Source organism: Bubalus kerabau, unplaced genomic scaffold (assembly GCF_029407905.1).
Source record: "Bubalus kerabau isolate K-KA32 ecotype Philippines breed swamp buffalo unplaced genomic scaffold, PCC_UOA_SB_1v2 scaffold_101, whole genome shotgun sequence".
Classification (NCBI taxonomy): domain Eukaryota; kingdom Metazoa; phylum Chordata; class Mammalia; order Artiodactyla; family Bovidae; genus Bubalus; species Bubalus kerabau.
Window position 1 is genome coordinate 161,550 of NW_026577955.1, and position 10,075 is coordinate 171,624.

Sequence of the window (10,075 nt, forward strand, 5' to 3'; positions counted from 1 at the left end):
ATCTAGTTCTTTGTTCTCCTAGCAAACATATTTTCTGCTGTACTTTACTAACTCTTTGGTGTGCTTGCGTGAATGAATGAAACGCCTTGCGCTAAGCAAGTGAGGAGCCCTGCTCTGTGGTCCCTCTCGACCTCATATGGCTATGGCATAAACCTGTCGAGGGTTTATACCGACCTGCCAATGACAAGAGGCACCCAGTGTCCCTTTTGGGGACCGACCAGAAATGGCAAAGCGTGTGGACCAAACTCTCCTTTCTTGGTCAAACTTTTTGGTCTCTTTGACCATTTCATAACTCCTTGAAAATTAGAAGTACTAACCTAACCTGTAAGATCATAGACTTTCAAGGGACTTGTGATCTATGCTGTTACTGTGTACTGTTACTTAGATCCCAAGCTTGGATTGGTAGTCAGGAAGTGCTTAGACTCACTAGGCATGGAAAGTTTGGAAGCTAGATGGAGTTCTATCTCCAAGAGCATCTCTGAGGTTAAAGGTTACTCAGATTGGAACTATAACGGGTTTTTTCCTTTGGTAACGCTGGCTCTTAGTGGACCAGAGGAGGCTCTTATACTTGTGTGGTTACGCTTGGAAGGAACATCTCAGTTTTATGTTTGTATCGATCTTATTGTGGTCAGGAATATACTCAGGGTCATGCACAGGCACTCAGGTGACGAATGTTTTCCCCAGCAGTTTAGCCTGGGAGGCATTCCAGAAGGTTACTCTGTTCGCACCCCTGGTGGCATCAGAGGCAAGCAAGGTTTTAATGGTGAGGAGCTAGACGTCAGTCAGGGATGCCATTAGGTCTACCCCGGTGCATCTCCACCCCGTTTTGTTGGTAGAACCAGGAGGGACGAGTATGTCACCTGTGTCGGTAAGGGACAGACTAAGTCTGACCAGGAAAAAAAAGCTTTGGTGTAGTCTGTCTATACCCCCATCTAGAGCAGGGAGGGACGCCTCCAGTAGAAAGAGGGCACTGGTCGCTTTTTTTCTCTCTTACAGATGGTAGCTAACAATTCCAGCCTCACTCCTTTAAACTGTATCCTATAGATTTGATCCCCAGGGCTTAAAGAAGACACACCTGGTCTTCCTATGTGATACTGCATGGCCGTGATACCCACTGGAGGATGGCAAATGGTGGCCAGTTGGAGGGTCTCTTAAGTATAATACTGTTTTACAATTAGACCGGTTCTGTAGAAAACAAGGGAAATGGGTAGAAGTAGCCTATGTGTTGCCCTTTTTTCTCTCTGTGAAATATGCCAGACTTGAGTCCTAAGGGTATAGATTTGGGTGTGAAACCTTCAGCTCCCTCCTCTCCTTCTACTTTGCTAGATGAGATGGAGGACAGGAGACAAAGAAATAAAGAAAAGCTCTAATCTATCCCTGGGATCATATGTGCAGAGCAGCCAGAGAGACTAAGGAACAGCCACACAAGCTGTTGCCTCTTCATGAAGCACCCACCAGGAGAAATTATCAGTCTATGAGAGTTAATAAACATTTTTATTATCAAGAAATACAAAGAATCAAGGAGGATCTGGGAAACTATTTAGAGGACCCCCAAAAATAGAGCTTTTAAAGGTGTTACTTTGCTTTATGACCTTACTTGGAAGGATGTGATGTATATCTTGGGACAAAAGCTGACTCCCGACTCAAAGACTCGAGTTTTGGGAAAAGCGGTTGCTTATGGAGATGATGGACAGGGAGGCCTGGTGTGCTGCGATTCATGGGGTCGCAAAGAGTCAGACACAACTGAGTGACTGAACTGAACTGAACTGATGGAGATGAATGGTTTGGTAACGAATCAGTAGGGAAGAGGGAGGACAAGATAACCGCCCTCCCCACTGGGAATCAGGCAGTCCCAATTATAGAACCAGACTGAGACTACAACACAGCTAAAGGAAGATGGGATCAGAGTCATTTTGTCAGATGTATTCTTGAAGGATTCAGGCAGGCGCATGTTAAGCCTTTCAGTTCAGTTCAGTTCAGTTGCTTAGTCATGTCCGACTCTTCGCAACCCCATGAATCGCAGCACGCCAGGCCTCCGTGTCCATCACCAACTCCTGGAGTTCACCCAGACTCACGTCCATCAAGTCAGTGATGCCATCCAGCCATCTCATCCTCTGTTGTCCCCTTATCCTCCTGCCCTCAATCCCTCCCAGCATCAGAGTCTTTTCCAATGAGTCAACTCTTCGCATGAGGTGGCCAAAGTACTGGAGTTTCAGCTTTAGCATCATTCCTTCCAAAGAAATCCCAGGGCTGATCTCCTTCAGAATGGACTGGTTGGATCTCCTTGCAGTCCAAGGGACTCTCAAGAGTCTTCTCCAACACCACAGTTCAAAAGCATCAATTCTTCGGTGCTCAGCCTTCTTCACAGTCCAACTCTCACATCCATACATGACCACAGGAAAAACCATAGCATTGACTAGTCGGACCTTTGTTGGCAAAGTAATGTCTCTGCTTTTGAATATGCTATCTAGGTTGGTCATAACTTTTATTCCAAGGAGTAAGCATCTTTAATTTCATGGAGGCAGTCACCATCTGCAGTGATTTTGGAGCCCCAAAAAATAAAGTCAGCCACTGTTTCCCCATCTATTTCCCATGAAGTGATGGGACCGGATGCCATGATCTTCGTTTTCTGAATGTTGTGCTTTAAGCCAAGTTTTTCACTCTCCACTTTCAATTTCATCAAGAGGCTTTTTAGTTCCTCTTCTCTTTCTGCCATAAGGGTGGTGTCATCTGCATATCTGAGGTTATTGATATTTATCCCGGCAGTCTTGATTCCAGCTTGTGTTTCTTCCAGCCCAGCGTTTCTCATGATGTAGTCTGCATATAAGTTAAATAAACAGGGTGACAATATATAGCCTTGAGGAACTCCTTTTCCTATTTGGAACCAGTCTGTTGTTCCATGTCCAGTTCTAACTGTTGCTTCCTGACCTGCATACAAATTTCTCAAGGGGCAGATTAGGTGGTCTGATATTCCCATCTCTTGAAGAATTTTCCACAGTTTATCGTGATCCACACAGTCAAAGGCTTTGGCATAGTCAATAAAGCAGAAATAGATATTTTTCTGGAACTCTCTTGCTTTTTCCATGATCCAGCGGATGTTGGCAATTTGATCTCTGGTTCCTCTGCCTTTTCTAAAACCAGCTTGAACATCAGGAAGTTCACGGTTCACATATTGCTGAAGCCTGGCTTGCAGAATTTTGAGCATTACTTTACTAGTGTGTGAGATGAATGCAATTGTGCGGTAGTTTGAACATTCTTTGACATTGCCTTTCTTTGGGATTGGAATGAAAACTGACCTTTTCCAGTCCTGTGGCCACTGCTGAGTTTTCCAAATTTGCTGGCATATTGAGTGCAGCACTTTCACAGCATCATCCTTCAGGATTTGGAATAGCTCAACTGGAATTCCATCACCTCCACTAGCTTTGTTTGTAGTGATGCTTCCTAAGGCCCACTTGACTTCACAGTCCAGGATGTCTGGCTCTTGGTGAGTGATCACACCATCGTGATTATCTGGGTCGTGAAGATCTTTTTTGCACAGTTCTTCTGTGTATTCTTGCTGTCTCTTCTTAATATCTTCTGCTTCTGTTAGGTCCATACCATTTCTGTCCTTTATAGAGCCCATCTTTGCATGAAATGTCCCCTTGGTATCTCTAATTTTCTTGAAGAGATCTCTAGTCTTTCCCATTCTGTTGTTTTCCTCTATTTCTTTGCATTGATCGCTGAAGAAGGCTTTCTTATCTCTTCTTGCTATTCTTTGGAACTCTGCATTTAGATGCTTATATCTTACCTTTTCTCCTTTGCTTTTAGCTTCTCTTTTCACAGGTATTTGTAAGGCCTCCCCAGACAGCCATTTTGCTTTTTTTCATTTCTTTTCCATGGGGATGGTCTTGATCCCTGTCTCCTGTACAATGTCACTAACCTCCGTCCATAGTTCATCAGACACTCTCTCTATCAGATCTAGGCCCTTAAATCTATTTCTCACTTCCACTGTATAATCATAAGGGATTTGATTTAGGTCATACCTGAATGGTCTGCGATTCATGGGGTCGCAGAGTCGGACATGACTGAGCGACTGAACTGAACTGAACTGAACTGAATGGTCTAGTGATTTCCCCTACTTTCTTCCATTTAAGTCTGAATTTGGCAATAAGGAGTTCATGATCTGAGCCACAGTCAGCTCCTGGTCTTGTTTTTGCTGACTGTATAGAGCTTTTCCTTCTTTGGCTGCAAAGAATATAATCAATCTGATTTTGGTGTTGACCATCTGGTGATGTCCATGTATAGAGTCTTCACTTTTGTTGTTGGAAGAGGGTGTTTGTTATTACCAGTGCATTTTCTTGGCAAAACTCTATTAGTCTTTGCCCTGCTTCATTCCGTATTCCAAGGCCAAATTTGCCTGTTACTCCAGGGTTTCTTGACTTCCTACTTTTGCATTCCAGTCCCCTATAATGAAAAGGACATCTTTTTTGGGTGTTAGTTCTAAAAGGTCTTGTAGGTCTTCATCGACCCATTCAACTTCAGCTTCTTCAGCATTACTGGTTGGGGCACAGACTTGGATTACTGTGATAGTGAATGGTTTGCCTTGGAAACGAACAGAGATTATTCTATCATTTTTGAGATTGCATCCAAGTACTGCATTTCGGACTCTTTTGTTGACCATGATGGCTACTCCATTTCTTCTGAGGGATTCCTGTCCGCATTAGTAGATATAATGGTCATCTGAGTTAAATTCACCCATTCCAGTCCATTTGAGTTTGCTGATTCCTAGAATGTCGACATTCACTCTTGCCATCTCTTGTTTGACCACTTCCAATTTGCCTTGATTCATGTACCTGACATTCCAGGTTCCTATGCAATATTGCTCTTACAGCATCGAACCTTGCTTCTATCACCAGTCACATCCACAGCTGGGTATTCTTTTTGCTTTTGCTCCATCCCTTCATTCTCTCTGGAGTTATTTTTCCACTCATCTCCAGTAGCATATTGGGCACCTACTGACCTGGGGAGTTCCTCTTTCAGTATCCTATTATTTTGCCTTTTCATACTGTTCATGGGGTTCTCAAGGCAAGAATACGGAAGTGGTTTGCCATTCCCTTCTCCAGTGGACCACGTTCTGTCAGACCTCTCCACTTTGACCTGCCCATCTTGGGTTGCCCCATGGGCATGGCTTAGTTTCATTGAGTTAGAGAAGGCTGTGGTCCTCGTGTGATTAGATTTACTAGTTTTCTGTGAGTATGGTTTCAGTGTGTCTGCCCTCTGATGCCCTCTTAGAACACCTACTGTCTTACTTGGGTTTCTCTTACCTTGGGCGTGGGGTATCTCTTCACGGCTGCCCCAGCAAAGTGCAGCCGCTGCTCCTTACTTTGGACAAGGGGTATATCCTCGTCCTTCCTGACCTTCAACGTGGGATAGCTCCTCTAGGCCCTCCTGCGCTCATGCAGCCACGGCTCCTTGGACGTGGGGCTAAGCCTTTAAACTATGGCAAATTGGCAGACATAGAACAGGAGGAGAAGGAAGCTCCTGGTAAATTCCTAGATAGATTGAGAGACTGAGATTGATTCTGAAAGTGAAGAGGGAAAAGTGATCTTAAAGGATAGATTTCTCCCTCAGTTGGCTCCAGATATCTGCCATAAGCTATTAAAATGGACATATGGACCAAATCAGTCTTTAGATACTCTGTTACAACTGGCTCAGACAGTCTATTATGGTAGGGAATATGAGGAAAAGAAAGAAAGGCAGAAAAAGACAAAGTAAAAGGCAGAAGCCTTCGCAATGACTATGAAAACCGTTCTTAAACAGCCTGAGAAAAATGTCCAGAGGGACCCAGGTGAAAGGGATGGGCTTGCTATTACTGTGGAAAGGAGGGGCACCTCAAGTGGGATTGCCCTCAGGCATCTAAGCTGCCTCCCAGCTCCACGTCTGGTCTGCAAAGGACCACACTGGAAGAGAGATTGCCCCCAGAGGCGTAGGTCTCCGGGGTTGGACTCTCAAGACAATCAGGACTGAAGGTGCCCCGGGGGTCTCCACACAAGCTCCCGTCCTAATTACGCCTGAGGAACCCCGGGTATTAATAACTGTGAGAGGGCGGGGGCAATCCATCGATTTCCTTTTAGATACTGGAGCAACTTACTCCGTGCTTACTGAAGCCCCTGGCCCACTTTCTTCTGGATCTGCTTCCGTAATGGGACTGTCTGGACGAGCAAAAACGTATTACTCCAGTGTTTCTGTCAGTTGTGACTGCGATTCGGTGCTATTTTTACATGAGTTTCTGATCGTGCCAGAGTCTCCCTCACCGCTTTTGGGAAGGGATATACTGAGCAAGGTCCATGCCTCTGTTTTCATAAATATGGAGCCTTCCCTTTCTCTCCCTTTAATTGAGCAAAATGTAAATCCTAGAGGATGGGCTGATGGAAAATCTGTGGCTTGAACACAAAATGCTATTCCTTTAGTTGTCAAGCTCAAAGACCCGCACTTATTTCCACATTAGAAGCAGTATCCACTGAAACCCGAGGTTAAGGAAGGGTTAAAACCCATCATAGAAAATTTAAAGGAGCAGGGCCTATTAATTCCCTGTAACAGTCCATGCAACACTCCTATTTTGGGTATAAAGAATTCAAATGGCAAATGGAGACTACTTCAAGATTTACGAATAATAAATGAGGCTGTAGTTCCCTTACACCAGTGGTGCCTAATCCTTATACTCTATTGTCTGAAATTCCAGAACGAGCCAAATATTTCTCAGTCGTTGATTTAAAAGGTGCCTTCTATTCAGTGCCTTTGGTGGAGGAAAGTCAATTTCTATTTGCCTTTGAGGACCCTACGCATCCAGCTTCTCAGTTAACCTGGACAGTTTTGCCCCAGGGATTTCGTGACAGTCCTCACTTATTTGGACAAAGTTTGTCATGGGATCTACAAAACTTTAATAGCTCCAAAGGGGTGGTGTTGCAATATGTAGATGATATTTTGCTCTGTGCTGAGACAGAGGAAGCTTGTTTGCGAGCCTCAGAAGATTTCTTAAACTTTCTGGCAGGCTGTGGTTACAAGGCATCAAGAGAAAAGGCTCAGCTTTGTCAACAATCTGTTAGATATCTGGGCCTAATCATATCAGAAGGGACTAGGGCCATAGGCCCCGAGAGAATTAAGCCTATATTAAATCATCCCCTACCTATGACTTTAAGACAATTAAGAGGATTTTGGGGAATCACAGGTTACTGTCGCATTTGGATTCTGGGTTATGGGGAACTTGCCCGGCCTTTATATAAACTTATAGCTGAAACTCAGCAGGCCCAAACCGACAAACTGGTTTGGTCTCCAGATACTCAAAAGGCTTTTAAGGTTCTTCAGACTGCTGTTCTGCAAGCTCCTGCTCTGAGCTTGCCCACAGGGTTAGAATTTAATTTGTTTGTCACTGAAAGAAAAGATGTAGCCTTGGGAATTTTGACACAACCCCGAGGGCTGCACCAGCAACTTATTGCTTATCTAAGCAGAGAATTAGATGTAGTTTCACGTGGGTGGCCCCACTGCCTAAGAGTAATTGGGGCAGCAGCTTTATTAGCACCTGAAGCTTTAAAAATAATTAATGGACGAAAGCTTACTGTACTGACTTCTCATGATGTGAGTGGAATCTTAAATTCTAAGGTTACTATTTGGATGACAGACAGTAGGCTTCTTAAATATCAGTCATTGTTGTTAGAAGGAGCAGTTAACTAAGCTTAAAGTTTGTGGAAATTTAAATCCTGCCACTTTCCTTACTGAGAAGGAAAATGAAACACCTGATCACGATTGTTCCCAATTCCAAACTTTAAACTATGCCACTCAGGAGGATCTAACGGATACCCCACTAGACAATCCTGACATGGAAATATTTACTGATGGCAGTTCTTTTGTTCGGGATGGAAAGTGTAAAGCAGGTTACGCGGTGGTGACTGCTGAACAGGTTTTAGAAACAAAATCTCTCCCCCAGGGAACCAGTGCTCAGATAGCGGAGCTTGTGGCCCTGACCCGAGCTCTAGAGTGAAGCAAAGGGCAGCGGGTAAATATCTACATGGATTCTAAGTGTGCTTATTTGACTTTACACGCTCATGCTGCAGTATGGAAAGAGACAGTTTAAAACAGCAACAGGAGAACCTATTAAGCATTTCAGAGAGATCGAGAGACTTTTAACTGCTGTATATTGTCCTAAAGAAGTAGCTGTTATGCATTGCCAAGGACACAACGGGGATGGGGGTAAAGTAGCTGAAGGTAATCAGCTGGCTGATTGTCAAGCCAGAAAAGCAGCACTTTACAAAACCCCTTCACTACAGACGCCTTTGATCTGGACAGGTCCTGTGAAACAGAAAAAAACACAATGTACTGAGGAAGAATTAGAAAGATATGAGAAAAGAGGAGCAAAGATTACTGATAAAGGATGGTTACAGTCTGAGGATGGACGATTAATAATTCCTGAAAGTGCTTAATAGAAAATTCTTAAGGGTTTACACCAGAGTTTTCATTTGGGTGCAGAGAGTACTTACCAGATGGCTTCTCGTTTGTTTGAAGGTAAAAATGTAACGAAAACTTTAAGGAATATTATCAAAAGGTGTGAGGTTCGTCAGAAAAATAGCCTAAAGACTGAAAAGCTAGCAAAATCTGGATTACAATGAAGTGAAAAGTATCCTGGAGAGGACTGGGAAATTGATTTTACTCATGTGCCAAAAGCTAATGGGTATTCTTGCTTACAAGTTTGGGTGTATACTTTTACTGGTTGGATTGAGGCTTTTCCCTGTTGTAGTGAACGGGCTAAGGAGGTTATAAAGATTCTAATCCATGAAATTATCCCCAGGTTTGGGCTGCCACGGAGCCTTCAGAGTGACAATGGCTCCGCCTTTAAAGCTGCTGTAACTCAGGGGGTGTCTAAAGCTCTAGGAATAGAATATCACTTACACTGTTCCTGGAGACCCCAATCCTCAGGAAAGGTTGAAAAAGCTAATGACATTATCAAAAGACATCTGTGCAAATTAACTCAAGAGACGCAGGACAATTGGATTAAAGTCCTACCCATAGCTTTAATGAGGGCTCGAACTGCCCCCCAAAAGGAGGGACTGTCCCCCTTTGAATATATTTATGGAAGGCCTTTCTTATGCACAGAAATTGTTATAGACCCTGAAGCCTTGGAATTAACTAGTTATATAACTCAGCTCTCAGCTTTTCAACAGACATTAACAGAACTCCGGGAGACAGCTCCTGACCCAGACTCTGAGTCAAGCAAGCCTCTATTTGAGCCAGGAACCAAGGTCCTCATAAAAACATTAGTGTCTGGGGGCCCATCCCTTGAGCCCCTCTGGGAAGGCCCTTACGAGGTTATTCTTTCTTCTCCCACAGCTGTCAAAGGGCCAGAAATTGATTCATAGGTACATCACACTCGAGTTAAGAGGTGGCACCCTGACCAGAACTAAGTGACTTCATTTTATGTCTTTACTTTCTATGCTCTGACTTTGTACTTTTCAGATGGGCCTGATAATCTATGTGAGCCTACTTCTGCTGACTCCAAAAAATCTTGAGTCTGCTGTTTGATCCTCAAGACAATGCCTTCCTGTCCTGAGCTCACTCCTATGCTGAATTCCACAATCAGTCTAACTGCTGGGTCTGTGGAGCGCTCCCCTTTTCATCAGTGGAAGGCTTCCTGTGATGGAATCTCCACTTCAAAGAAAAGACTTTCTCCAAGTCTGCGAACAGCTTCGACAACAATCACATGCGATGCCTCTTCTTCATCTGATGACATCTAACAGCCTTAGGATGGACTGATGTAACTATGGACATAATGTGACTTTTCATTTTGATTTTAAGTTGGTTTAATGACTATTTTGCCTTACTTCTGTAACTGTATAATGGGGTTTTCTAACCGTCTAAAAGCTTTTAAGTTACAAATGGTTGTTCAAGCTCCTACGGGTGCCACAGCCTCCTCCAACTATTACTTGGGGCCCCTGGATCAGAGACCCTCAATATGCAGGTTAGGAGAATATGTTGGTTCAACAATTTAAGGGCCATGCCCCTAAACAGCAGGAAGTAGTTATGGAACGAAAACGACGCCCCTTTC